This window comes from Colossoma macropomum, unplaced genomic scaffold, assembly GCF_904425465.1.
Source record: "Colossoma macropomum unplaced genomic scaffold, Colossoma_macropomum, whole genome shotgun sequence".
NCBI lineage: Eukaryota > Metazoa > Chordata > Actinopteri > Characiformes > Serrasalmidae > Colossoma > Colossoma macropomum.
The window spans coordinates 841,286-845,581 of NW_023494784.1; the positions used below are offsets into that span (position 1 = coordinate 841,286).

At 38.6% G+C, this 4,296-nt stretch overlaps 1 pseudogene; it reads right to left on the minus strand.

Annotated features, from left to right (window-relative positions):
- Nucleotides 1–363: 363 nt before the first annotated feature.
- Nucleotides 364–1,273, minus strand: LOC118809245 (annotated as a pseudogene).
- Between the last annotated feature and the right edge of the window lie 3,023 nt (nt 1,274–4,296).

A 4,296-nucleotide genomic window follows, 5' to 3' on the forward strand; every position in this document is an offset into this window, starting at 1 on the left:
AATAAAATGAATAGGAAACATCATCGCTTAATTTCTATCATGTGAAAAAAATCACAACAAATAAAACATCTAGTCAGGAAAATTTAATGTAGTTACTTACTGCGATTAAATATTGAACATTTAAAGTGTGTGAAATATGACCAGGGGAGCTTCTCTGAGACTTTCAGGATTTCAGGATCAGAAGCTGAAGTATTGGGTTATTTGTAATAATCCACATTAATATCAATCAATTATAATTTGCTCTGTAAAATTGAAAAATTGCTTCCATTGCAAAATTAAATCACAGCATAAGCTTAACAGTATATGCTATGAATACATGAAGAAGATATTAGATGAAGGACATTAAATCTGTGACAGAAGAAATCAAAGAGTCTGGAGAAGTTTTTGCCAAACATGAACTACTCCCTGCCGGAACAGTGACTGACCAACCATCATGTTAACTGTTGTCCCAAAGGAGTATAAAGAGATGATGGTGCAGAGGATATAGCCATTCCAATCCACATCCACATTAGTGTATTTTAGTATAATCTGAATGATTATAACCCCATCTGAGCAGAGGAAGACCAGGCCGCTCTCCTCCACGTTCTTCATGTGTCTCCACAGGTATAGAACCACTGCACAGCTCGAGGCCAACATCACACACAGACTGAGCAAGAAAACGCCCAGCCTGATCCAGAAGCCCACCATTATTATTCCCGTTTATTTGCAGGGAATTCCACAGCACATCCGCTGCATCATCTGAGGAATTATCCACTGTATAAAAGTTGAGTCCTACAATTTCATAAGCAGCGCTGACAGCCAATCCAAACAAACAGAAAATGCCATTTAAGATCAAAGCAGAGTATATTAAGGCTCGTATGTTCCTCTTAAACCAGATAAAGACAGAATGTTGAAAAGGAACAATCTGGCAGAAGTAAAACATGTTCTTCCAGTGGCAGGACGTAACAATGCTCATCATGGTGTACATCATAACACTCAAAGTCAAATTATGCATAACATATAATATGAACCAATCTGTAAAAATCTCATTTAAGACGAACTCTTTGAAAACAATAAAAAAGCTGCAAGAATGGATAGTAATGTTGCAGCCAATAAGTGATCCCAGTAAAACCTTGAGGGGTTCTTTCAGCTGCTCTTCTCCGTGCTGTGGAACGACAATGCAGTAGACGAAAAAGATGTTCAGAAGAATGCCGACGGCAGAGAAAGGCACGTTTACTGAAGCGAAGGCTTCAGCGCTCATTGCAGTAAAGAAAAATGAGTAGTTATACACCATGTTGGATATTTTATTCTTCTGAATCACAACTGACTGAAAGCATGTCATGCATGCTGTCCTCAGACACAAAGTCCTCCCTCTTAGTTCAGTGCTGCCACTGAGGTGTAATGGATAGTAATGTGTTAAATTTTGTTTGAATTGTAAATATTGTAAATACTCAGATCAGTTTATAAAAACTACACCTACTGTTGGAAGCCAGTATTTTCAATGCAAACTACTCATACTGGTAATACACACCAGACATTCTTAATCACTTTCCATGGTCTGAAATTTGAATAGACAACCAAACATGATGCAACACTTTTACATTTTCCTGGTTTGTTATTTCACACAGAATGTGAATTACACAACGACAATAAGGGGGATCAACGTTTTCTCCAGGGCGTAAAGAGAACCCAGCACAGCACAGCCACATATTTACACTCCTTACAGTATCTTGCTTGTTTAAGGTAATGTCTGCAGTCTGTAGATGATAAATCCAGTACACTAGCTCATGAGGCACACACCAGCTTTTGGAGTCAGGGGTCTACAACAAAGTATTCTAGAGCAAACCTGCCAGCAAGTTAGACCCACACACACAACAACAACACTCACCTCTTTGCTAGAAGGTCATGCTATCTTAATGTCCTCCTGACCTTCTTCTGCTTCCTTAATACAACAGCACCTATACTGTCCTGCTCAGTTTTACGCATTACAGCCACAGAAAAGAAAAGCTGCATTATCATCTCTAATTTCTACGTTAAAACTTTTTATTTTTTAGAAACCAAAAAAGTGCTGTAAATCTTTTCTCTCTCACTCATCTTGACTCTGTGAATGAAATAAAATCTGAATTCAAGAAAGTCACACATTTGAACTGATGCAATTTCTCAGCTTTCAGCACACATGGATTTTAATATTGTTCAACTCCTCACTCAGGTAAAAGGTGCCTATTATAAATGCTATTTCATTATTTTCAATGGCAAAAGACTAACTACACCACCACAGCAACACAAAGGACAATTAAAATAAAATAATAAACTCTATATTTTGTCAAAACATATCTCTACAACAACTAATCCTACACTGTCTCACTGCTCATGACTGAGCACCAGTGTTAGCGAACATTAGATAATATATGACATTTTATATTTGCAATGAATTACCAAGCCAACACCAGAAATGAAGGGGTGGGCTATCTGCTAGCTAACATCAGTTAGCTAATGTTAGATAAGAAAAATGTTAGCTTTGTTAGTTAATCAGCTAAACCAGATAAATGTTAGCAATTAGCTAATGTTAGCATTCATCCATAGATACTTGACACAAACTAATTTAGAATCTCTGAAGGTAAGAAGGTGTGAAACTACTTATGTTAACCCTTACATTAACTTATAGCATCTCCAATCTCCACTAGCTTATGCAACAGGGGCATGGACTGGGGAGAACCATGTTGGTGAACCAAGGTGCAAAATAAAAGGATTCCTGGGGGGTCATGGGGGCTCCAGGACCTCCTAATAAACCTCTTGGATGCCATGAATGTTTTAAAATCAAAAATCTGGGGAGTCGCTAAAAATAAACCTATGATGTAATGCTGTCCTTTAGGGTACATTAGACACTGAAATTCAATTTCAGGGAAAGCTCAGTGTTTGGCCTGCTTTTCCCACAAAACAGTGAGCTTCTGTCTTAAGTGTTCTTAACTAACTAGAGCTGCAGCACTGCTCTGCCTCAGGGTGGCAACTCTGCAGATTGGCTTACCCAGTTGGTCCTTCATAGTCTAGGAAATGTATCTCCACCTCTGAAAAACTTTACAATGTGCTGCAGGATATTTATGAATCTGAAAACCCAGTTTCTAACAATACTGGTGGAAAGAATGAACTGACTCTCACACTGAAGGTGAAAGAGATGTGTGATCTGTTATCATAGAAGAATCATGGGTCAGCTTACTCTTCTTTTGAATGCTCTTACTGTATCTTATATACCCATCTTGTTCACAAGCTCAAGCTATTCAAGTTAAATATAAAAATCTTACTAAAATACATTTCAGTAAATACTTACAATTAAGTACATTTTACTGCATACCAAGTGTAGTAGTAAACACTATCAGTGCACTACTAATACATTACAGTAAACTTCTCACATAGTAACCAATTATGTTATAATAGGCAGTTTAAATCGTAAAGTCACTCTTTGTTCTTCTGTTTGATTTGGATGCAGTGTTGATTGTTGTAGAACAGATCTAGAACAGGACACTCTAATCTCTGCGTAGGATCGATAACTCCTCCAGGGTGAGTGTCTCCTTATTTTGGAGATTTGTGTTTTTGGATCTGGCTGTAAATCAGAGACGGATCATCAACTGCTTCTGTGTCCAGAGGCCTGAGGAACATGAGGAGAAGTTTAATTCACTAACAGTACACAGAGCAGCAAACAGTCAAATGTGATAAGCCAAGGGTCTTCAACTGCACTCACTCAAGTTTGCTCATGGTGGAGCAGATTGGAGCTGACATTTCTGGGAGCCCTCATGTCTTTATTACCTTATAGCTCTCCCTCTTAAATTATCCCTATTTAATCACAGACATTGATTCATGACAGGCTGGTTTCTTTTTCTGTTTCTCTGTTTTCAATACTGTATATTGACTGTAAAGTCTTATCTCTGCCCTGTGTTCCAGAGGAGGATGAGTTCCCCTTAAGAGTCTTGGTTCTTCTCAAGATTTCTTTCTCTTACTCTGAGGGATTTTTTCTTGGTTTGCTCTCTTGGGGCTGAATTTGAACTGAATTGAACTGAACTGAAGGGCTGGTGTCCTGCACAGTTTGGTGATTTACCTGATCAAATACACCTGATTCACCTCACCTGTTAATCGCCAGGTTTTGTGGGCAGAAAAATCATCACACTGTGCTGGACACTGACCCTCCAGGACCAGAACTGAAGATCCCTGGAATGAACTAAGGTTTTTAAGCCAGTGTAGATGTAACGAGCGTTTCCTCACTGGGTGGCAGCATCACATCTGCTGAAGCTCACAACAGCATACTGAACATCCTGATTCTGTGTG